This window comes from Lygodium microphyllum, chromosome 17 (assembly GCF_053477565.2).
Source record: "Lygodium microphyllum isolate KBCC chromosome 17, Lygodium_microphyllum_v1.1.10, whole genome shotgun sequence".
Classification (NCBI taxonomy): domain Eukaryota; kingdom Viridiplantae; phylum Streptophyta; class Polypodiopsida; order Schizaeales; family Lygodiaceae; genus Lygodium; species Lygodium microphyllum.
In genome coordinates, this window is record NC_141151.1 from 110,963,676 (window position 1) to 110,990,719 (window position 27,044).

Below are 27,044 nucleotides of genomic sequence, written 5' to 3' on the forward strand. Positions count from 1 at the left end.
AATGGGTTGGGTAAAAAGACACCCTAAACCCTGCTTCTCGTCTGGAGATAATTCCGATACTAGAAAACACCGTTCAATAGGTGAAATGATCCCATGGAATAGATGCGACACTTGTGCAATAAGTTGCAACGTTGCATAGACTTGTTGTTTGTTCACAAGAGAGTTTTGCCATTTCTTGAAATAGGGTTGGTAAGTTCTTGCACAAGTTTAACTTGCAAGAGAATGAGTAGTCATCCTGTTACATCACCTGTCTTGGGGAAAAATTCCCAAGTAAAGGGAAGTTAGGTATTTGCTTGGAAGCAAATGATCAATCAATAAATTAAAGCGACATGGTCGCCAGGATTTACTATTAATAAAACCTAAGGTATTGGTTAAGTTGGGTTAACAGGGTATGGCCCTAACCCAAGGACAAAAGGGTGAACAAATAAACCCTTGGGAATCTTGCCAAGTCGAAATTAATCCCGATCGAACGTTGGATGCATTCGGAAAGAAGGATTCACTCCTTGACAGTTGGCCAAATTAACGACCACTGGAATTGATTGTGCTTGTAACAGTTTAGAAAGCATTGTTTGCATTGTTTGCTCAAAGAACTAAAGGATGAAATGATATCTAATGCTTCAGGTTGAAGGCCTGAAGGGAGTGGTAGCTTCAGTTACCCCCGACTGCTTGCCTGACCCTAACCAAGGGGGTTGGTTGACCGCGCCGGGAACATGGACCGAACCCGCCGCGAAAGGTCTTTCCGTTGAGCTCTACTTGGAGCAAAAGGACGCTTGGGTGTCAGGGGGGGCTCTGGCCGTAAATCCCTCGCCTTCCGGGTCCTGCACAAGAGGCTAACGTGACTCGGGATTGGATCTCGAGGCCCGCATACTAGTTTATGGGCGGAAGCTTGGAATAGTGATCCCTGTGGATTACTGGATAGCCTTCGGGCGGATTATGGACAAGCCTACGGGCGGAACTCCTTGTATTTCAAAGATAAAATGATGAAATGATAATAAAGAAGTTGTTTGATATTGTTTTTCTATGTCACGTGATAAGATTACGTGAAGGAACCAGTGCTTAACAGGGATAATTAAAGAAGCTGATTGTTATATGTCAAATTAATGTGTTAGATAATTACATAACTAAAAAAAACCGAGGAAAGTGCGAAGGATGGACCATGGGTCCGTCCTACGGATGGGTGGTCCCGGTTAGCCGGGAACTTTTCTCAAAAATCTCAAAGAACAGCGGAATGATCATCATTATCAAAACGAATAAAGAGAACGATGACCTAGAGTTACATCTTACCCAATTTACGTTGTTTTAGGGGAACGGAATGGGACTATGCCTTATGGCAGAGAGGTTGAGCCTTGCATCCCTCTCGTTTCCCATTCTCCTTGAACCAAGTGCAGCGTGAATCCGCGTTGGACCTGGCGTTTCTGCGTAAAGTAGTTCGCTTGGGTCTGACGCTAGTTGCTGTTAGCTAATGACCAAACACGAAAACCCAAATTCCGGTCGATCCTAAGTGGGAAACGGCCAGGATACTTCCGCTACGTGGCAGACACGGGAAGACCTAGATTGCAAAACCCGTAACATTCCATGGGAGTGCCGACGGAGTTTTCTAGACATCCTTTCCGATGGACTGCTAAGACGTGTCCTAGATGATTCTAGTGGACACGTTACAATGAAGCAGCCTATGTTGAGAGATCCTGCAAATATTGGACATAAATTTACAGCTGAAAATCTTGCAGAATTGAAGATTGGAAATGATGATTTCTTGCTTCCAGTGGAAAAAGAATGTTTTAGAGAGATGCTTGGACGACATGGTAAGGCATTTGCTTTCTTTCCTCATGAAATTGGCTGCATTAGTCCCGAATTGGTTGCGCCTATGGTCATCTTCACTGTTCCTCATGTGCCATGGAATATATGTCCTATACCTGTGCCTAGAGCACACTTGCCAAAGCTGATAGAGTTACTGAATGAGAAGATGAAGATGGGGATTTTGGAACCCTCTTCTGCGCCCTATTCTAACAGGTGGTTTACTGTACCAAAGAAGAATGAAACCTTGAGATTTATTTAGGATATGCAACCCGTGAATAAAGTGACAATCAGGAATGTGTGAACAGGTCCAGTTGTGGATGAGTTTGCGGAGGCTTTTGCAGGATGAGCCATCTATTCCCTAGGTGACTTGTATTCTTGTTATGACCAGTTTCAGCTTGCCTTAGAAAGCAGGGATATTACCACTATGCGGACACCTATTGGTCTTATGAGGATGTGTACCTTGCCTCAAGGTGCCACCAACTCAGTTGCTCATATGATGAATGCTATGCATAGAGTTCTGCGAGACTATATTCCGCAGTATACCATGCCTTTCTTAGATGATGTGCCTATTAAGGGTTGTGCAGAAGAAGAAAAGAATAAGAGTCTTGATTTGTGAGGATGTAGACAGTTTGTGGCTGAACACTTGGTTGCTTGTGAGCAAATATTGACACGATTAGAGGAGGTAAATTTGACTCTTTCAGGGCTAAAATCTCTCTTTGGTGTTAATGAAGTCATCATAGTTGGGTATATGGTTGGTTATTATGGCAGGAAGCCTTCACCTGCAAAGGTGGATGCCATAAGCAAGATTGCAGAGTATTGCTCGACTACTTCAGAGGTGCGGAGATTTGTGGGAGCTTGTGTATTTTACATGATTTGGATTCCTCATTTTGCTCACATAGCAGATGTTCTCTATGAGCTGCTTCAAAAGGGGCAGAAATTTCATTGGGATGAGAAGCATTCGAAAGCCATGCGTAAACTCAAGAAGCTGTTGCAGTCAGCTCCTACTCTTCGCAAGGTGGATTATCAGTGTGGATGGCCAATCATGTTGACAGTTGATACCAGCCCTATTGGCATAGGATGAGCAGTGGGACATGATGATGCTGATGGAAACAGATATGCAATCCGCTTTGGAGCTAAAGTTCTTAATGAGCAGCAGAGGAGATATCCGCAGATTAAAAGAGAGTTGTGGGGAGTAGTCACTACACTGAAGTGTGATAAAGGGTATTTTATTTGTGCTTCAGTTGTTGTGAAAACAGATTGTTTGCCTTTGCTTGGCATGATTACGAGCTGTTCTACTCCAGATATAGTGATGCTTCGGTGGATTGCCTACATCAAATCATTGAATCCAGAATTTCGACACATAGCAGGAAAAGATAATCCAATTGCTGACATGCTATCTAGATCGATATATGAGGATGAGGATTCAATGCTTACAGAAGATGATGAGACAGAGTTTGCAGCTTCTGTCCTTGTTCATGATTGTCATGTATGTACTGTTGAAGCCTTTACTGAAGAACTCTATGTTGGCGAGTGGCTACAAATTGGTCAGCATCTGAGTTCATTGACTCGAAGAGCTGATTGGACAGATGATATATTCAAGAAAATTAGAAGAAAGGCTTATACGTATTTCTTGAAAGATGGTTTTCTTTGAAAGCACCCAAAGAAGAGAAGTGGTCTACTCTTGAGAGTAGTTTGTGAGGCAGTGATGCAGATACAGATTATGCGAGAGTTTCATGAGAGTTCTTGGGCTGGACATAGAGATGTGTGGGCTACCTATGAGAAAATCAAAGAAAATATATTGGTGGAAAGGGATGTATAAGGATGTTTTCCACTTTGTGGAGACTTGCAGGGACTGTCAGCTTTACTCTTTAGTGCGGCATCGTGATGAGTTGCATTCAACCTATCCGCTATGTATGCATTATAAATGGGTGGTTGACTTGGTTACTTTGCCAGTGGGACTTTCGCAGATGAGATATCTTGTCTTGGCCAGGGAGGATCTTATAAACTATGTTGAAGGCAGATCTTTGCGGACGAAGACCACCACTACAGTATGTAAATTCTTGTTGGAAGAAATATTTTGCAGATATGGATGTATAGGCAAAATTACAGCTGATCGTGGAGAGCTAGATGTAGATGAAGCTAGAGAATTTTTCTCACGGCTTGGGATTAAGTTGGCTCTTACTACTGCCTATAATCCAGAGGGGAATGACAAGAGTGAAAGAGGACATCTGCTGATAGTTAAGGCATTAGCAAAAGCTTGTAGAGGTCGGATTGGAGATTGGCCGAGATTACTACCTTTTGCATTGTGGGCAGACCGCTCTACACATAGCGTGACTATTGGATATATGGCTACCGAGTTGATGTATGGGCAAAAACCTGTCATGCCTACTAAAATCTGTACTCTCACTGATGCCAGGAGGCATATTCTACGGTGGATTCTGTGAGGTTTTACGGTGGATTCCGTAAACTTAGATGACCGGGGCTCATACGCAAAGAGGATTCTTTGTGCGAGAAGTTGATGGGGACGCCTGTCCTTTTCGGGCGTTTCATTAATTTAGTGTGTACATGGGTGATTCCATAGCGGGTGATTCCGCAAAATGCATATTAAATTAATAAACGTTTATGAGTTTAGAGTGCGCACTCGTAATAAATTAAGGTTAGGATTTATTTCTAACCAGTTGATTTATTTATGTAGCTGAAGACTGCTAGGTATTCACTTTTGTCGGTTTAATTGTGTTATTTTACTAACGATTGTGAATGCTTCAGTTGATGTGTAGAGATAGCAGCAGTGGCGGAGGAAAGCATTGGAGTCTAGCGGGTTTCCGATCTTTCGACTATATTTTGATAGGCGCCACACCTATATTTTGATTATGTCTATAGAGACATCGATTATTTATTATTATTTTGTATGCGCTTATGCGCCTGGATATGTTATTTTTATTTGGACATTGAGATTGGGCGTGCCAGACTCTTTGGGCACCGTCCATTAGCTTTATTTTCCTATTTTTGGTAGAAAGCAAACTCAAAAGCTAAAAGCTTGTCATATTTTTGTAATTGGGCTATTTTTGAGCAAAAAGATTGGAAATATATATTAAATACATGCTTTGTGAAGCGCACACACAAGGCATGGGGGAGATTCAACCCAATTTGTCTCTTGTCTCATGTCGTGCTTGTTTTTACATTGATTTTTGTGCTAAAAAGTAGAGTGCTTTGTTCTTGGGGACCTTTGGGAATTCACTACGTGAGCTACCTGCGTCCGATCTGCGCACCAGTGGTATCAGAGCGGAGCAGAGATCAAGGGCTTCCAATCGCTACCAATCTCGGGCGAAGGCGGAGCTCCAGGAACAAACGACCTCTACAGTCAATCTCATCGCGAACCGTCGATACAGGCAGACTTCTGGCGATCAAGAACCCCTGTTTCCACTCTCAGATCGCGAAGGACCACTCTCTGTCGGCGGAGGACCACTCAAACACTTCCTTCATGAAGTTGTGGAGTTACAGATAAGATCTTTCCTAATCAAGTTTAGTTTGAGCTTAAAGCTTAGTCTTAAGCTTAAGAAACTTTAAAAAAGTTTCAAATCGTCAATCGACTGGCAAGAAGATACCTCCGAAAAATCCGCGCGGAATCAAAAACGGCCCCCCCCCCCCCCACGATTGAAAAACGGCGGCCTATTTCTCCATTACTTAAGCTCATTAAGCTTAAGCTTAACTAATTAAGCTTAAGTTACCTCTATACTCTGCAAGTCAGTGAAGGCAGATAAGTCTGCAAACTCTCGGTCACGCACTCCAGAAGACAAGTTTCGCAAGTCGACACTAATCAAGTACTGCAAGTCCTGCAAGTCAGCTAAGTTCAGCAAGTTCACAACCCTGCAAGTCTGTTAAGTCTGCAACTCTGCAAGTCAGACTAAATCAGAGCTGACTAACGCTTGAAACTCCTAGAAGACTTGTTCGTTTGCAAAAACTCAGAACTGGAAAGTTGTTCGCAGCAAGCTGTTTTACCTATCTGCAAGTTCGTTGAAGTACTTTCAGCAAATGGAGACAGAAATATTTCAGAATTTCTGAAAATTGAAGAAGAAAATACCCAAAATACATAGCCTTGTAACCCCAAATTTGAGCTACGCTCATCCCGCTAACTGATTTTGAGTGAGAAAGGTTTGTTGAGTTTAACAGGATGACTTCCCCACATATGGATGATCCTATGGCTGAAGACGACCTACCCGAGCCTACCATGGAACAAAAGCTGGATCTTATCATGTTGCAATTGGACGAAGAGCGAAGAGCTAGGCAAGCCTTGCAAGCGCAATTGACAAAGCTACAAGGAGCGTCCACTGATAAAGAAGAACCTCAAGCTGAAGATTTGATACGCCGTACCATCGACGCCACTCTTGAAGCACAAACCATTCGCAAGGAATCCAAGATAAGTAAACGAAGTTTCAAGTTTCGCACTTTCAATGGCATAAGAGAGGGAAAGACTGTTTTATCATTCATTAGCCAATTTGATGACTATTTCCATGAGGAAACTTATCCTGAGAAAGATAAAATCAAGTGTGTTACTAATCATCTGATAGATAGAGCATCACTTTGGTGGACTGTCGTCCGCAAGAGTATAGAATGTCCTGCTACATGGGAAGATTTCAAGAAGAAGTTCATGCAAAATTTTCTACCACCACAATTTCATGAGAAGGCAATCAAGCAATGGGATTTACTTCAACAACGCGACCGTGAGCCTATTTCACAGTATACAGAGCGTTTTTGGAATGCACTCTTACAGCTACGCATGCTTGAAGACGTACCAGAGACGACCCATAAGCGGAAGTATATGTCTGGACTTCTTGGACATTACTACGCTGAGGTGAATATGTTCAAGCCTGCTACTCTTGAAGATGCCATCTCCTTAGCTCACGACACTGAAGATAAGTTACGCGGAAGAGATCGACGACCACAGTCATTCCAAGCAAACGGTAATTATGGATCTAAACAATTCAATTCAAATTTCAGAAGGTTTAATCCAGGTCATTTTTCATCACCATCTTTCCGCAAGAATTGGCCTAAACCACCCGCATTACCATCCACTGTCAATCCAAATCCTAAGCCTATCCAACAAGCAAATCCAAATATACCCAGACTCCCAGCCATTGCAAATAATGTGACCAAAGCCAAGCCTATCGTATGTTACAAGTGTCACCAGCCTGGCCATCTCGCAGCAAATTGTCATTCAAAGAAGCCATCAGCACATATCAACTACCTTGGAGCTATGGACGAGGACGAGCATGAGGATATGTCGGACTTCACTGAAGAAGAAGATGATCCTACTACTACTTCCGACACTTTACCAGGTATGCCTACTTTACATTCATTGTTGACTATGAAATGTATGGTGCATGGAAAAGAAAGAATTATATTGCATGATGACGGTAGTACGCATGATTTTATTTCAGCAAAATTGGTAAAGGAATTGAAATTGCATACTGTACCTACGCACTATCGCATAAAGGCTGCATTTTTAGGCACTAGGTACAATGGCACACAAGAAGTTCAAAATTTAGAAATTCAAATTGGTCCATATATTGAAAGAAGAAATTTCTTAGTTGTCCCATTACAGTCTAGCGACATTATTCTAGGAATGCCATGGAGACACCAACATAATCCCAATATAGATTATTCTACACACACAATGAACATTAATTTTCAAGGAAAATCTATTACATTATTTGGTATGCATGCATCTCATATGTTTCCACTGCTTTCGCATACTCAAGCAAAACGTGCACTACGCAAGAATACTAAATCATATCTCATTTGGGTGAATGAATTACACGCAAAAGAAACTCATATGCACCCTAGACATAAGGAATTTCTTGCATATTTTAAGGATTGTTTTGCAGAAGACCTACCACCAGGTTTACCTCCATCACGTCCAGAAGACCATAAGATTGACCTAATACCTGGCACACAACCACCTTGCAAAGCCCCATATAGGCACAATCAAATAGAGCAAAAAGAAATCCAGAGTCAAGTAGAAGAATTACTAAATATAGGTTTAATTCGACCTAGCAGTTCCCCATTCGGTGCACCTGTGCTCTTAGTCAAGAAAAAGAATAATACTTATCGGATGTGTATTGACTACCGAGCATTAAACAAGATCACTGTAAAGAATAGGTATCCTATACCTAGAGTTGATGACCTTATGGACAAACTGCAAGGATCTTCTATATTTAGTAAAATTGACCTTAAATCTGGATATCATCAGGTGAGGCTAGATAGATCCGACATATTTAAGACTGCATTTAGGACACAGTTTGGCCATTACGAATTCTTAGTTATGCCATTCGGATTAACTAATGCACCTGCCACTTTCAGTAGAATGATGAACCGTATTTTTCTAAAATATCAATATTGTGTGATTGTTTTCTTTGATGATATTTTAGTATTCAGTCAAAGTGAAAAAGAGCATTACGAGCATTTATCATTAGTTTTTCAATTACTGAAAGAAAATCAATTGTTTGCAAATCCTGACAAGAGTGAATTCTTTAAGACAGAAATAGAATATCTAGGTCATATTGTATCAAAAGAAGGAATAAAAGTTGATCCTAAGAAAATTGACGCAATATTGCATTGGCCTATTCCTAAAAATGTACATGAATTACGCTCATTCCTTGGTCTTGCTAGTTTCTATAGGAAGTTTGTACGTAATTTCTCATTACTTGCTTTACCACTGACCAAACTTCTTAAGAAAGGCATTGTTTATCAATGGACTGAAAACCAGCAGAAATCCTTTGATTTACTTAAACGTGCATTGACCAATGCCCCTGTCCTACAATTGCCTGACTTTAATAGACCATTCTTTTTAGTTGTGACTGATGCTAGCAGATCAGGAATAGGAGCCGTGCTTATGCAAGATAACCATCCAATAGCATATTCTAGTTCTAAGCTGAAACCCTCTGAGCTCAAATATTCCACCTATGACAAGGAACTCTTAGCAGTTGTACAAGCATTGAAACAATGGAAGCATTATTTAATGGGTTCAGAATTCATGATAAAGACCGACTAGCAAAGCATTAGACATCTACTTAGCCAACCCCAAATTTCTGACCGCCATATCAAATGGGCTTCATTCATTCAAAGTTTCCATCCTATCATTCAATACCAACCTGGAAAAGAAAATGTAGTTGCCGATGCATTAAGTAGAAGACCTGCAATTCATAACATTTCTATCATATCTTTTGATTCTTTGATTGCTATGAAAGACACATATCACCAAGATATTACTTTTCATTCTGATTGGCAAAAATTAGTTCAAAATAATTTCATTCCTGTTGATTCATTGTCCTATAATGATGGATTCATGTTCTATGATGCCAGGAGGCATATTCCACGGTGGATTCCGTGAGGTTTTACGGTGGATTCCGTAAACTTAGATGACCGGGGCTCATACGCAAAGAGGATTCTTTGTGCGAGAAGTTGATGGGGACGCCTGTCCTTTTCGGGCGTTTCATTAATTTAGTGTGTACATGGGTGATTCCATAGTGGGTGATTCCGCAAAATGCATATTAAATTAATAAACGTTTATGAGTTTAGAGTGCGCACTCGTAATAAATTAAGGTTAGGATTTATTTCTAACCAGTTGATTTATTTATGTAGCTGAAGACTGCTAGGTATTCACTTTTGTCGGTTTAATTGTGTTATTTTACTAACGATTGTGAATGCTTCAGTTGATGTGTAGAGATAGCAGCAGTGGCGGAGGAAAGCATTGGAGTCTAGCGGGTTTCCGATCTTTCGACTATATTTTGATAGGCGCCACGCCTATATTTTGATTATGTCTATAGAGACATCGATTATTTATTATTATTTTGTATGCGCTTATGCGCCTGGATATGTTATTTTTATTTGGACATTGAGATTGGGCGTGCCAGACTCTTTGGGCACCGTCCATTAGCTTTATTTTCCTATTTTTGGTAGAAAGCAAACTCAAAAGCTAAAAGCTTGTCATATTTTTGTAATTGGGCTATTTTTGAGCAAAAAGATTGGAAATATATATTAAATACATGCTTTGTGAAGCGCACACACAAGGCATGGGGGAGATTCAATCCAATTTGTCTCTTGTCTCATGTCGTGCTTGTTTTTACATTGATTTTTGTGCTAAAAAGTAGAGTGCTTTGTTCTTGGGGACCTTTGGGAATTCACTATGTGAGCTACCTGCGTCCGATCTGCGCACCACTCACGTGGAGTGCTCTTCCATGGCATGAGAATTTATCAAGGAAGGAGCTTCTAGCTCTTCGGATTCGTCAACTAGAGAGAAGGACAGAAGATGTGCAGCTAGCAGTTGATCGTTTGAAGGCAGCCCCAGTCAAAAACAAGGACATGTTTGATTTGAGGCATAACTTGCGGCCTAGAGCCATAAAAGAGGGAGATTAGGTTCTAGTCTATGACAGTAGCCTAGAGAATCAGCATAGTAGCATGAGAAAAATGGTTCAAAGATGGTTTGGACCATATGAGGTGAAACAGGTTTTTGACAATGCTACCTATGAGTTATCTGAATTGGATGGGAGGGTATTGAGGGTGCCCATTGCTCGAAAACGAATCAAGATTTTCAAGAGAAGAGAAGATGAAGAGTATGCATTTGAAGCATTGGCAGAAGAAGAGCAATCAGAAGAAATTCTAGCAAAAGAAGCAGAGAATATGGATGATGAAGCTGATGGAGAAACAAGTCTACTAGAAAGTGATGAAGGACTGGACCTGTTTGTGGACTTGGATGATCCTGGATAGTTGGCTCATCCGGAGGATGCGCATGTTTAGAGGGGGTGGATGTTGTGCTGCTACGCATCCGAGCCATAAACACCTCCATTTTTATTGTGCATTTGTGTTATCTTTTCGCGTGTGTTTCATTGTGTTTGATTGCTGCATTATCTTTCTGTCCTTTTTAGTACCCGCATCCAATGTACATACTCCACTTGTGTGTTTTTGTTTGTGTGCATGTTGTGTGTGTGTCAGAAAAATATGAAAAATTGATGTCAAAGAATATTATCAAGCTATTAATTTCAATGATGAACTTCAAGAAAAGTGCATGATACCGTGGAATCAAAGGAAGCTTACATTTAACCTATGAAGATAAAGGTTGCACGTGAACAAGGCCAACGTAACATGCGGGATAAAGCATTCTTGAAGAACATAGCCATGGGTTATGTAAGTTCAAGGAATCATAAGAATGGCACAAAATTGTAAGTTTAAGTCAGAGGCAAGATAAATGATGCTGTTGTTACAAAGATGTCATTTGCAGGGTTGGTCTAATAGCCACAGGGGCTCCTCCACGTGGTCACTCAGAGATACTGGATGCTTCAGAGAAGGTTGTCAGAGAAGTTACCAGCGGAGGTTTTAGTCCTTGCTAATAGGAGCAACTAAATTTGTTGGGCCTTTTTGGGAGGCTAGCCTATTCTGGTCAAAGGGGGAGTTTTTCTTCGCTTGTTTGCCTTTTTTGCTTTGTGACATAACAAACTCCTCATCTTTTAGAGAAGAACCAAAACCAGGTTGCAATGGTCTGCTATCAGATAAGCTTTTTGATTGCTTTGGTGTAGTGACAACAGGATGTGAACCAGATTACTTTGGGGTAGGCTTCTTGTTTTGAAAAACTGCCCAAAGGAACATAAAATTGCTCCAACATTGAGATCTAGCAGGCAGTAAGCTGGAGGAAAAGATCAAAGCTTCGCATCCTCAATATAGCCTTTCCGACACTATGTTGAGATTGGGGCGCATTGCTATGGAATTAGGATCCAAGCTATGGAAAGCTGGTGGTCATTGTTGATGTCATCAACCAGAATAGGGCTCTAGTTGACGCCCCAGACATGGTGCGTGGAGTCATGAACTTCAAGCGGCTTTCACTCACCAATGAAAAGATTGACATTCCGAGGATGCCGAAGAAAAAAAAAACAGTTGAGGGTTTGCGTGAGCCAATTTATGGGACTCAATTTCTTTCGAGGAAGTTCAAGATTGCTGCTCTTTAGCTCCCCAAGCTGGATCTTATTATGACCTCTAAATCGATGGAGAGAAGAAAATGCCAGTTGATCCACTGGATGTGACTGAGGCAGAAGGAGTTCGATGCCTGCTGTTGCAACAAATGAACAAGAAGAAGAAGACGACGACAACAACGCCATTTTTCACTCCCTCTCGACGGATCGGCTTCCGTCTCTACCATTAGGTAGTATGGAGTACTTTGTTAAAAGAGCAGATCTTGAAAATCGTGTGAGAATTATGGAGTAATATACTCCTTGGAGATGAGGTGTGAGTTTTGTCATTCAAGAAAAGGCAATCAAGCTCTCTGCAGATCCATCAGTACTCCTCGCTGGACGTTAAGCCTTGATTAATAGTTGTAATTTGTCTGAATGAGGCACTTTTTAAGAACAGACTGGTAGAGTGGTTGCTGCTGAACTTCTGAATATGATACATTCAATCAGTCCAAGTCTTGTATAGATCCCTTTGTTGGGTGACACAATAGTGTCAAGCCGGATACTTGCGTGAGAAACTTGATTTTTGTGCAGCACATTACTACTTTCACTACAAAAGACAATAGATCAGAGATGATTAGATCAGGTTTTCAGGCTGATGTTTGAGATGGTGAAGTCATATGTCCCAAACCTAGAAAGCTGGCCCTTTCTTTCTGTTCAGTAGAACTCATCAAGCCTATGAGCCAATGGCAGAGCTGTCCTCGAACACCTGAATGCGAAGCAAGTTATGAGATACTATAAATTTTTCTGAACATGGACCTCTTGTAATTTACTTGACAATCAATATAGTGAACTTTGGCATCAAAAATTTGAAATCTTCTTGTTAGCTCTTCCCTTGCTACAACTTGAACCTCGTGTTCTGCAACTCTTGCACCAACTCTACGACAGCGTGTATTTGAGTTATCACTTATATCTTGATGGGCGCATACCTTAGGCATGGTGCCTATATTTTGTCGGACCTATTTATTAAGGCGTTGGATATTTATTTATTATTTTGTATGCACATGGGCGCATGATTATGATATTTGTATTTGGACATTGTATTGGGTATGCCTGACTCTTTGGGCGCCCACCCATTAGCTTTATTTCTATTTGGAACTAAAGCAAACTCAAAAGCCAAAAGTGTGCTATTTTGTAATTTGGGCTATTATTTGAGCTTGAAGATGATTAATACATAAAATACATGCTTTGTGGAGCGCTCACACAAGGCATGGGGGGAGATTGCACCCAATTGGTCTCTTGTTCATGTCATGCATGCTTTCTACCTTGAGTTTTGTGCAAAAAGTAGAGTTCTTTTGTTCTTGGGAATCTTTCGGTGCTCACTATGCGAGCATACATCATCCAATCTATGCACCAATGGTATTAGAGCGAAGCTGAGATCGAGAGCTTCCAATCGCTACCCATTTTACATGAAGGCGGAGCTCTTGGAATGATCGAGCTCTACAATCAGTTTCATCGTGAACGGTCAATACGGGTGGATTCGTGGTGATCAAGAACCTCTGTCTACAGCCTCTGATCACGAAGGACCGGCCTAAGGAAGCGGAGGACCACATCAATATCTCCTTATTCAAGTTGTTTTTTCTCAAACAAAACAGAGATAAGCTTTATCTTTAATCTTCAAAGTTCAAGCTAAAGCTTAAAACTAAGCTTTTAAAAATCTTAGTGATTCAAATTGTTTAGTCGACGGCAGCAGCGGCATCATCCCGTGATTTTCGGTGGAAAAATCGCCCCCCCTAAAATTCATCGTTAAGTTGCAGACTAGTAAAAGCTTAAGTCCAATAAGCTTTACAAAGGCTCAATCACTTAAATCCTACAAGTTTTATCACTTTGCAAGTCACGAAGGTCAATCAAGTTTCCAGAAGTCAAAACTGACTTATTCCAAAAACTCCCATAAGGTATATTCCTGTGCAGAAGCACAGAACAGCAAAGTTGTTCCCTGGAAGACTCTGTTCGCATACGTAGACTTGCTGAACCAATTTCAGCACACGCAGAAGGTCATACACAGATTTTATGAAGACTTCAAATCCCGCAACTACAAAAGTCGAAGACCGTGAAAGCTAAACAAAAATTTATAAGCCCTGTATACCTGACTTTGAGCTATGCTCATCCCGCTAATTGGATTTTGAGAGTGTGAGGTCTTTTGGATTTTTACAGGATGACGGAACAAAATATGGACGATTTAATGGCTAATTATGATGTAGCTTGATGAAGAACGAAGAGCCCCACAAGCTTTGCAAGTTCAATTGGCCAATTTACAATGATCGACTACCGACAAAGATGGTCCACAACCCGAAGATCTTATCTGACGTACCATAGATGCGACTCTCGAAGCTCAATCCATCCGCAAAGAAACAAAGATAAGTAATAGAAATTTCAAATTCCATACTTTCAATGGAACTCGAAATGGAAAGATTGTTCTTGCATTCATTAGTTAGTTTGATGATTAATTTCATGAAGAGACATATGCTGAAAAAGATAAAATTAAATGTGTCACTAATCACTTAGTCGATCAAGCATCTCTTTGGTGGACCATGGTTTGTAAGAGCATAGATTGTCCCACTACCTAGGAGAGTTTCAAAAAGAAGTTTATGCAGAATTTCCTTTCTCCACAATTCCATGAAACAACCATAAAGCAATGGGACCTTCTTCAGCAAAGAGATCGTGAGCCTATTTCGCAGTACATTGAACGCTTTTGGAATGCCTTACTGCAACTACGCATGCTTGAAGATGTACTTGAAGCGACTCACAAAGTGTAAGTTTATGTCTGGATTACTTGGGCATTACTACGCTGAAGTCAATATGTTCAAGCCTGTAATCCTTGAAGATGCAATTTATTTGGCTCATGATATTGAAGACAAGATTCGAGGAAGAGACAAGCATCCACAACAATTTCAAGCAAATGGTAACTATGGTTCTAAGCAATTCAATTCAAATTTTAGAAGATTCAATCAAAGTTGATTTCCTTCATCATCTTTCTGTAATTCTTGGACAAAACCACCTGCTTTGCCATCAAATATCAATCAAAACCCTAAGCCATCCTCACATCCAAATCCTAATATTCCTAGATTTCCTACCATTGCCAACAATGTGTCTAAAGCCAAACCTATAGTATGTTACAAATGCCATCAACCTGGGCACCTAGTATCCAATTGCCAATTGAAGAAGCCACCTGTCCATATCAATTATATTGGAGGAATGGAAGATGAAGAACATGAGGAAATGCCTGACTTTACAGAAGATGAGGATGACATTACTACTCCTTCGGATACTTTACCATGTATGCCAACTCCACATTCTTTGTTGATAATGAAATGTTTAGTGCATGGAAAAAAAAAGATTATTTTGCATGATGATGGTAGTACACATGATTTTATTTCTGCAAAATAAGTGATTACAAACTGTTCCTACGCATTATCGCATTAAAGCAGCATTCTTAGGCACAAGGCATAATGGAACACAATAGGTGCATGATTTAGAAATTCAAATTGGTAAATACACTGAAAAAAGGAATTTTCTAATTGTACCTTTACAGTCCAGTGATATTATCCTAGGTATGCCTTGGCATCATCAGCATAATCCTGACATAGATTATTCTATGCATTCAATTAAAATTCATTTTCAAGGAAAACATATTACATTGTATGGTATGCATGCATCTAATAAATTTTCACTACTTACTCATACTCAAGCTAAACGTGCAATACGTAAAAGTAGTAAATCTTATCTAATTTGGGTGAATGAACTTCAAGCTAAAGAAAAATATATGCACCCTAGACATAAAGAATTCCTTGCACAATTTACAGATTGTTTTGCTGAAGATTTACCACCTGGACTACCTCCTTCATGTCCTGAAGACCACAAAATAGATTTAATTCCTAGAACAAAACCACCCTGTAAAGCACCATATAGGTATAACCAGATTGAACAGAAAGAAATTCAAAATCAAGTTGAGGAATTATTAAACAAGAAATATTAAGAACCCTCCTAAGTTAGGTTACAAACAAAGAGGTGTGCCTCATTTTAAGAAGAAAATGAGTTACAACTTTTTTAATAACTTTTATAATATTCTCAAACACTTATAGATTGATGCATGATTAAAGCATTTTAAAGCTTTAAAACCATAGTATATTTGTTAGGCCTTGCAATCAAAGGTAAGGTTTTGAATGAATCTTCTTCTTGTATTTGTGGAGTTACACTAGAACATTGAGATAAGCTTGACCACTAGTTAATCAAACTCAAGCTAGGGTTTCAAACTTAAGCTCACATGTTGACCATGGCTATGCTTTTATGTAAATAAGAGAGTTTGTAGAAAATCTCATATTGCATGTGTAGTAACATCCATGAATACAATAATGATTTGAAGCTTTGAAAGAATCATGCAATAGAAATTATACTATCATCATACAAGATTATGTTTAACCACATCAGAAGGGATAATTTTTGTGAGGAAGTACTAAGTTCCAAGGACATAACCTTCCTTTTTGTATTTAGTTTAGCATCTCAAATCATCTAGTTGCAATTTTGGTTTTGTGTCTCTAGTATTAGGATAACTTATATTTATGTAGCAACAATAATGATTGAATATTGTGTTGGTCTTTTTGACGTAAGTGTTCATGAAGATGCTTTCCTTATGTTACAAAGCTTCTTCCTTTGACATAAAGTTTGAATATATGGACTGATTTGCTTTCATTAATTTCTATATTTTAGGTAGTTATAATGAATTGTATCATGAGATGTCAATGTAATTACAAGTGTAGACATTCATCTCTTCACTATCAAGATGTTACAACACAAACTTATAATGCACAGATTCTTCATGATATGAATGGAAATATACATTCATCAGAGCTATGGCTTATGAAACTAGTCAAAACTCTTTGACAGATAATGTTACCATGAGTGATGACAACCCTGTTGCGAGTCATGTATCATCACAATCATTGCCTAGACGTAGATGTGAATTGTGTAGATGAAAAACATATTGTGGTGGTGGAAGTTTGTTTCCTCATTTAGCTTATGCATGACTCCAAAAATTTGAGGAGAGATTCGAGAGTCTTCCAACCCATCTAGCTCTATATGACTCTCATGATTTATTATTGGATGACATTCTAGAAGGGTGTCACATTGAGTTGGATAATGAAGCCCAAAATGAATTCTCATATGAGATTGATAGCTTGGATAAACATGAAGATGATGAGGTTGAGATGGATGATATTGAGCCATATTTGTTTGATAAAATCATTCAAAGACTAATTCAAATGCAAGCACTTTGGGATGAACACCAAGCTCCCATTGAGTTTCAGGACAAGATGCTTCAGATTTTGTTTGGCGATATTATTGGGAGGAAGCCTTCTCAAACTTGTACAAACAATATGTTTGCTTCGAGAGGCAAACTTCTAGTGTAGCTACCCAACACATGGAATGGAGACTTAGGTGGTATAAGTATTCCTACTTGTCGGGGGCAACTCAATGTCATGTTAACACAACTTGGTATGATTAACTCTCCATGATGTAGAATATGCCAAGGACATGAGAGTTATTCTCATACACCGTTGCTATACCAACCAAGCAAGGAAGATAACTATACTCGAGACACTCTTAAATGTCAATGTAACTTCAATGCCATGGGAAGGAAGAAGTGAAAGTGTGCTTGGTCACAATCTTGTGAAAAGTATTCCAACTATTCACTACCTAGGAAATATATACTTTCTTTTGATTATATCTACTAAACAATTACAACTACTAACCAAAAGTAAAACCCTCTATCATGAATTGTTGGAAATGTAGAGAAATTTAAAAAAATGGTAATGGATGATAATGCAATTGGTACTTCATGGATAAATGAGTTTTGGGATGGCACAAATTTCAAGAGCGTAAAATATTTCTAGGATCAAGAATCATACATTAAGCTTTTAGTGATATATAATAGTATACATTGCAAGTAATTATATAAAGCATGGTCTCCTTCCCAAAGGTCATCAGCACTTGTAGATGGTTGGGATGAGACAAAGAAAACCTACAAGTCTATTTCTAAATCATCTCAGACTCACATACAAGGACAAAAGGCTCTACAATATACACTTTATTGCAATGTAAAAAATTTTAAAATCCCATGAATAGTCTTTGATATAGATTACTAAAATACATATTTTTTTTGTTTTAATGAATAGGGTGATCCATGAAATTTTTCTTCATTATTACACTAGGATAGGTTTCAAGCCTCAAAGACAACCCAAAAGAGTTGTGGAGTTGTTGAGTTCAAGGTTCTCAATGTTGAAAACAACTGTTTTATTGGAGTTATACCAATTTTATTTATCCCATTTAGCTGTAAAAAGATGATGGGAGCTCTAGCAAGATTTTTCATGTCTTCATGCAACCATTGATTTGATGAGTTTGGAAAGTATTTTTGTTGATGGATTTAAAGTAGATTTCAACTATTCAATCACACACATTACTAAACATAGAAATTCTCTTAGTAGAAGATTCATTGCATGTGCCATGCTAATGATGATAATTGGTGACCATCTAGCTCAGTGCAAGATTGGATATTTTAAGTAGGGTGGTTAATCTTTTTATCATAGACACAAAGAAATAGCTACCTCTTGGAAAGTGAGGGATGAGGACATTACTTATATGATCAAAACAAGTCTCAATTGAAACATAGGCCAATCAAAAAATCAAGTGATGAAATGCTTACTTCTTTGATTATGATAGAGAGAATCCTTACTCAAGAAAATAGGGATGAACTTTAAAAACAAGCAAGACTTTTTGGTAAATCATACTTGTGGAGATTATATGATCTGTACAGCTTTCATTTGTCCTTGGATCTTGTATATGATTGCATGCATATTTTGACTCTAAATTGGTTCTCATGGTATAGACGTACTCTAATAAGGACTCTAGAAAATAAAGTGAAAACAAAAATTTATGAGGCAACACATCATGTTACAAAAGTAACTCTATACTCTATATTATATGGTCATTGGCCAAGGTATCCTAGTAGATACAATGAAAGCTACAAGGCTGAAGAAAATTAGAAGTGGATATAATGGTGTTTGCCATATGTATTATGTGAGGTTGAAGGTATTTTGAAGGTCTTTTATGACTTGTGATTAAGACTCATAGACATTGCTCAAGCTTTTTATAACTACACTCATGCACTACAAGGTATAGGCCTTCTACCAACGTTTAAAGCAACGAAAATGTTCATAAAGAAAATTTCCCCCATTGTCATAAAAAACGTCGATATTAGCGACGCCATAGAATAGTTGATATCAACATCGTTCTTTCCTTCTTCTTAGTGGTAGCTTGTTTCTCTCTCTCCTCTCTCTCTTTGCTATGGATACATAAATTTATATTTAATTTATTCTAAACATATGGAAGATGGATTTCTACCTTGCTGGAAAATATAGAAAAATTGCTATGCAACAAGTAAAATATACAAAAAGACACAAATATGAGAGCTCTTTCATCTTTTCTTTGAAGGGTAGAATCACAAATTTTAAATTTGGACCAAACAAGAATAGTACAATATATATTTATGCATAGAGAGTTGCACTTGAAACTTGGAGCTTCAAATCTTTCATTGCATAGATCGAATTGTCAATATTTTATTCTTAATAAATTTTAAAATTTAAACTAGGTATTAAGTTATGATAGTAGACTTTTCTTTTATTTTTAGATGTCTATCCTTCTAATTTTGAGGAATGATAGACCATTGAGTCTATTATTGATGTTATTGATATTATGCATGGTTTGATTGAAAAAGAAATGTACAAAAGTAGGAAAAAAACATACGTTCTAAAGAATGCATTTTTTAAAATGAACGTTCTTATCTTATCTTTATGCAGCATGGCCAAAGGAGAGAAACATTTTGTTTTCTTTACCTGATTTTACAAGCCCTAAGTGGTCTTTACCAACTCCAACCACTAGTGAGAGCTATAAATATAAAATATTGTCTGAGATATAAAGAGTAATAAAAACCTAATATCTCTAGTAGGGTAAGAAATATTACTTAGTTTATACATATTTATGTATTTATTGATTTCTTTTCTAATGTTAAGATAAGAAGATGGAAGGCCATGCTATCAATTAACATGCTAGCATATGATCATGCCTTACAATTTATTAATGAGGAGTGTGATACCATGTATAGAAGGTAAGATAACTTATAAGATAGATCAAGACTTTGTTGCTTACAATTATATGCTTGCTACTCAAAATTTTCTTCTTAGTCTTCTCTGTAGCATTTATTATAGTAGATAGCATTATCTTGGTGGCAGTTTAGTATCTTTAGATCAAAATCTTGAGGATTTTTATGAAAGTTCATGTATTGGATCTTGATATTTGGCTCAAGGAGGACATTATTACGATAAGAAAGGTTAGATCATCATGTACACTACATCAACTGAGAAAAGATTTACAGAACAAAGATATCAAATTAGCATGTTCATTTGCATTCCAACTTAATAGCTTGTACATCAAGTTATACATAGTAGATATATATTTGATTCCACTTCTTGAATGGTAAAAATCTATACTAATTTGTTTGCAAATATAAAAGAGAAGAGAGTAAAATATGCAAAGTAAGGATATTAAAGTCAATATCTCTTTACCTTCAGTATAAATACAAGTTCAGATATTCAAAGAAAATTTGTATTTTATTTTCCATGATCTACATACATAGAGTCTCACAAGAAAATATGCAAAAGTTATTTCTTTGTGTAAACAATATCCTTTTTAGCAGTTATTTTACCTTTCTTCGATGTTTTGGTTGCCTTAGGTATTAAGCACATCTCTTCTTTCTTCTTTATTTCCATACTCTCTATATTCTCCTTGTCTATCCCCTCCTTGTCTCTTTTTCCTTCTTATATGCAATTGATAATTATGTACTTGAAAAGCTTTGCTAGTATATATCAAACATGTTTAGTAGTACAACAATCCTTGTAAAACTCTCACACATTTGAAAGAAAAAAATGTTAGTCTAGTGCTATTTGTAAATGTACTATATTTTGCATTATACACTATGTTAAAGTTAAAGATTTTTCATATTATATTTATATATTTGCCATCATTAAGATAAATAAATTTAATTAATCTCTTGGCATGTACAATTATCTTTCAAGTATAAGAATCAATATCATCTTGATGAGAGATTTACAACTAGCAACACAAAGCAAAATTATGTAACTTATTTATAGTAGTTTATATATTAGCATTTCCAAATATTTTTTAAAATAATTATTAAATAAACACTACTTATCAATATAGTTAATGGCAATTAGGCTCCAATGAGATCTAGAAATAATCATAGACAAATAGTTTAGTATAATAAACTCTTTTCAAACTAAATAAAATACCAAACTACTTATTTTTCATTGTATATAATAAAAACAAGATCTAAAGTATCAAAATTTACTTGATTGAGTTAATGATCAAATCTATTTGCTTCAAGCCTACTTAGCTTCATGTAATGGGAGATTAAAGGATCAAGAATCTCAATGGTTTGTTGTATATCAAAAGGAAGTTCATGCATCACATACCTAGTAAAAGTAATAAGATATTTAGTATATATTATTACAATTATTACTAGAAAAACATCATTCTTAAGATAAACCCATTTGGGTATATTATATCTTAATGGGAAAAAAAGAATAAAGTCATTTACTTCTCTCATTTTATTCTTGAGAATTTAAATACATTCTTAGTCCACATCAATAATACCATTTCTCTTGTCTATGTTACCATGCAAGGAGCAATACACATTAAATATAGGTTAATTTCCTAAAATATCTCAAAAAGCCAATCCTCTAGTGCTTCTACTTGGTCTGTTTCTTTCTCTTCTACTTTCTTCCTCTTATGCTCCCTCTATTTCTTTACTTGTTCCTATGTAACTGCTTTCTCCTTCTCATCGAGTCTTGCGTCTCTCTCATGTGTGGTATCCTCCACTTTAGGACCTATATTGTTATTTTTCTTTGTATATGGTGACACATTTAGAATATTTTATGTCTGCTCATCTATAAGAGAAATTGGCTCTAAAACCTTGAAGAATCTATATCTCAACCTTCTTAAGATAATCATATCCTTATCCATAAGTGTCAACCTATGTGCATGGCTATCATAGATGTATATATTCTAGAATAACTCAATCATAGATGTATCCTTTGGAATGAAAGCATTGGTAATAAATTATAAAGAGGCCACATTACCTTTCTTATCTCTCTAAGATATCTCATAGCTTATGAAAATCTACTCTTATGCTTATTTTGGTGGTTTGGATGGCTGGGAGGACTAATGAATTTTGGTGGTTTGGGCCTATTCTATCATAGCATAAACAAGAATAGCAACCAATATTAAAGTCTCATCTAAATACACAAAAAGATACAAACAGTATTCTATATATTTTTGGAACAAGAAAATGATAGAAAACACTATTTAATCTTTAGAAAAATGGTAGAAGAATTCAGGTAACATCATAAATAGCTAAGAATAGTTGTTGTCCTAAATAGTCTAATATATGAAAACTCCAAAAAACATGATTTACCACTTGTACATTAAGAAATTTTCCTTATTCCTAAATTCTATAGGCTATTTTAGATCAGGCCATACATTACCATGAAGCCTATGGTTCTAAATTGCTAATTCAAGCTGCATGACCTACCACAACTTGATGGATGGCTCCATAGTAACCATGACCTAAACCAATGTATCCCTTCATCCAAGTTGAAATACAATACAACCATTTCAAGGCAACATGACATGGTTCGAAACCCATATGGCAAAATGATATCCATAGAATATCATAGAGAATAAAGACACTGAACCATGATTGAATAAGTAGATCACTATTCCATTGATAGACCGCAAAGGCAAACCGGAAGCCAAAATCACGCTTATGATGGCCCCTAAAAAGTCACAAGGTGCGCCTGCACAAGGTTCATCTCCTAGTATTCATGTGGATATTTCCCGGAGCCCACAAGTCCAGGTTTTTTTTTCTATTTTGATTTCACGTAGAAGTATTGCTTTATGCATGATAATTTCATGGACTAGGACGCACCTATGCATGTCAAATCCACCTACTTAAATGCAATTGGAAATAAATTGGCTATTTGAACATTTACTAGAATTAGCTCATGATATGAAATTGGTCATTGGTATTTTCAATGGAATGAAGGAAGAAAAAAACATGAGTTGTCTATGCATTTTAGGCCCTTATCAGTAAGTTGCCTTTTGTGCATTTCAAAGTGACAAACCTAGAACAACTGCTGCCTATCATTATAAGGTTGAAATTATTAAAGTGCACCTTTGACTAGGCATGGAAAGATTAACCGCATGTCCTATTTTTAGACAAATCTTCTTTGTAATGATTCATTAGGGAAAGTCATTAACCTCGTAGGAAATAGAAGAGCACAGAAAAGATTCTAGGAATTTGCATGCGGCATGTGATTGTAAATTGGAATAGGTTAACTCTAGTTTTTTGGCATGAATTTCACTACGTTGTAGTTAGGAAAGGAGTGCATGTTGCACCTTCCTCGTATGAAAAAATTCATTCATCAAGAGTTGTATTTAGGGAAAGGCTGCATGGTTTATTGAAGCATGAAATCTTAAAAGCTTAGAAAAAGAATTGTGGGCATGATGCTTGACTGTAAGTCCTAGTAGGTTCAATGGAAGTGATTCTGCAATTTATCATGCGATTTGATTTTTACAAGAAGAGTTAGGGTTATTACAAATTTTAGCAATACATAGGAACAATGAATCGCGTGTTTACGTGAACTGTGAGATGTTACAACTAGCTTTCTTCTTTAGATCAAGTTAACATCTCTAGGAATGGTTCGTCCTTGTCGCAAGAAAAGTAGATCGAATTATCTAAATCACCTAACCTGTAAGGGATTCGCATAGGATGATTCAAACGATATGATAAATACCCCAAGTGCTAACTAGTGTTTAGCACGTTAAGGATTCAACCTAGTTTTGCACTTGTTGCCAAGTCAAAACCCTCATACCCAAAGGTCCTACCCACATTCCCGGAATGTAGGGACAATTGGACACTCATGCATGAAACAATCTAGGGTTTCTACCCTAAGGATCACTCGTTCATATGATGAAACTCAGATTGAGTTGGAATCCCTAGGACCGAACATTGTCGGCCTAGTGCAATTTGGAATGGGTTGGGTAAGAAGACACCCTAAACTGTGCTTCTAGTCTGGAGATAATTTCGTGACCAGAAAACGTCGTTCAATGGGTAAAATGATCCCATGGAATAGATATGACACTTGAGCAACAAGTTGCAACATCACATGGACTTGTGGTTTGTTCACAAGAGAGTTTTGCCATTCCTTGGAATGAGGTTGGCAGGTTCTTGCGCAAGTTTAACTTGTAAGAGGATGACTAGTCATCCTGTTATATCACCTTTCTTGGGAAAAATTGCCAAGTTAAGGGAAGTTTTGTATTCTCTTGGAAGCAAAGGATCAATCAATAATTTGGGAGCGACATCATCGCCAAGATTTACTATTAATAAAACCTAAGGTATTGGTTAAGTTGGGTTAATAGGGTATGGCCCTAACCTAAGGACAACGGGGAGAATAAACAAACCCTTGGGGATCTTGCCAAGTCACAATTGATCTCGGATCGAATGCTGGATGCATTCGGAGAAAATGATTCACTCCTTAGCAGTTGGCCAAATAAACGACCATTGGAAATGATTCTGCTTGTAACAGTTTAGGAGAATTGTTTGCCATGTTTGCTCAAGGAACTAAAGGATGGAAAGATATTTAATGCTTTAGGTTCAGCCTGAAGGGAGAGGCAACCTCAGTTACCCCCATCTGTCTGCCTGACCCTAACCAAGGGGGTTGATAGCCACGCCGAGAACATGGACTAAACCCTCGCGTGAGGTCTCTCAGTCGAGCTCCTCTTGGAGCAAGAGGACGCTTGGGTGCCAAGGGGGGCTTTGGCCGTAAATCTCTCGCCTTTCGGGCCCTGCACAAGAGGCCAATGAGACTCGGGATTGGATCTCGAGGCCCGCATAATAGTCTACGGGCGGAATCTTGGATTGGTAATCCATGTGGATTGCTGGATAGCCTTTGGGCGGATTATGGATTAGCTTGTGGGCTAGACTTTATGGATTACTTTGTAGTAGTATTAGTTGTTATTGCTCTTTAATATCTTTTTTTCTTGTTTGTACTGATAGTAGTAGTAGTGGTGGTAGTAGTAGTAGTTCTTTAATTTCTTATTTTCTTGTTTATAGTACTAGTAGTGGTAACAATATTAGCCATTGTTGTTATTGTTGTTGTTATTTTATTTCTTCTTTTCTTTTTTTCTTGTTTGTTGTTGTTGTGGTAGTCGTAGTAGTAGTAGTAGTGGTGGTGGTGGTAGTGATACTGGTATTGGTAGTGGTAGTTGTTGTTTAATGTCTTATTTCTTGTTTGTTGTTGTTGTGGAAGTCCTAGTCGTGAACGCGGTCATAGTCGTGGTCATGGTCATAGTCGTCGTAGTCATGGTAGTAGTAGTAGTTTTCTTGTTTGTTGTTGTTGTAGTAGTAGTAGTTTTTTCTTCTTTTCTTATTTGTTATTGTTGTTGTAGTAGTAGTTGTTGTTGTTTTTTCTTCTTTTCTTGTTTATTGTAGTGGTAGTGGTTTGTTGTTGTGGTAGTCGTAGTCGTCGTCGTAGTCGTGATTGTAGTAGCGGCAGCAGCAATAATAGTAGTAGTTTTCTTGTTTGTTATTGTTACTATAGTAGTAGTAGTTTTTTTTTTCTTGTTTATTGTTGTTGTTAGTAGTAGTAGTAGTAGTAGTAGTAGTAGTGGTTTGTTGTTGTGGTAGTGGTTTGTTGTTGTAGTGGTAGTGGTTTGTTGTTGTGGTAGTCGTAGTCGTAGTCGTCGTAGTCGTGATTGTAGTAGTGGCAGCAGCAGTAATAGTAGTAGTTTTCTTGTTTGTTATTGTTGCTATAGTAGTAGTAGTATTTTTTTTTCTTGTTTATTGTTGTTAGTAGCAGTAGCAATAGTCGTTGTCGTCGTCGTCGTCGTCGTCGTCATCGTCATCGTTGTCGTCGTCATCGTTGTTGTTGTTGTTGTTGTAGTTTTTGTTGTTGTTTTTTCTTATTTTCTTGTTTATTGAAGTGGTAGTGGTAGTGGTAGTAGAGAGAGAGAGATGTTTTGTTAAAGGAAATGAGAGAGGGAGAGGAAGAGAAAAAGAAAGAAGGAATGAGAGAGAGGGAATAAACATACAACATAATAAAGAAAGAGAAAAAGAGAGAGAGATGGAAAGAGAGAAGGGAATGAATGGGTAAAAAACAATGAGAGGGTAAGATCTTGTTCTTTAACATCTTCTTTTCTTGTTTGTAGTAGTAGTAGTAGTAATAGTGGTGGTGGTGGCACGATCCAGTGAGGTCCAATACAATACCACGAGATAGGAAACACTCTAACATACGTTAATTTGTGGGTGGGTGGAGACTTTACATACGTTAATTTTGTTGAGTTACAAGAGAATAAATCCATTCTTAGACAATTTCAAAAAGAAAAAAAGAATGATAACAAGAACAAATTTTTTGTCATAACGTAGACCAAATGGAAAATGATGAAGGTCATGATGTTCAAGATTGCGAGGTGTATCATAATCAACGTGTCCCATATCGACAATGTAAGCTAGCATTTAGATAAAAATGTCGATTGTCTATAGAACACGTATGATGCTTTGTCACGTTTCTATCAAAGATCATTGATCAGGTGATCTTAGATTTTGAGAAAATGGTAAGGAAAGTGTATATCAATCATGCATTGTATACGCAAGATAATTGAATATGCATTGATGCCCATGGATATTGAGACATCTAATCTGCTTAGAGAGAAAGCATCCATACCATTATACGATGGAAATTTTTGGCACTATCATAAAAAAAAATTGTGCTTTTTCAAGGTGGTTTATGATATTTTTTCAGGTTACTGAAGTATCACATATTACAACTTGCAAATACGATACCTCAGTCTTGTGATGATGTGCGACATGGCGCGATCCAGTGAGGTCCAATACAATACCACGAGATAGGAAACACTCCGATATACATTAATTTGTGGGTGGGGGAGACTTAACATACGTTAATTTTGTTGAGTTACAAGAGAAGAAATCCATTCTTAGACAATTTCAGAAAGAAAAAAAGAATGATAACAAGAACAAATTTTTTGTCATGACGTAGATGAAATGGAAAACGATGAAGGTCGTGATGTTCAAGATCGCGAGGTGTATCTTAATCAGCGTGT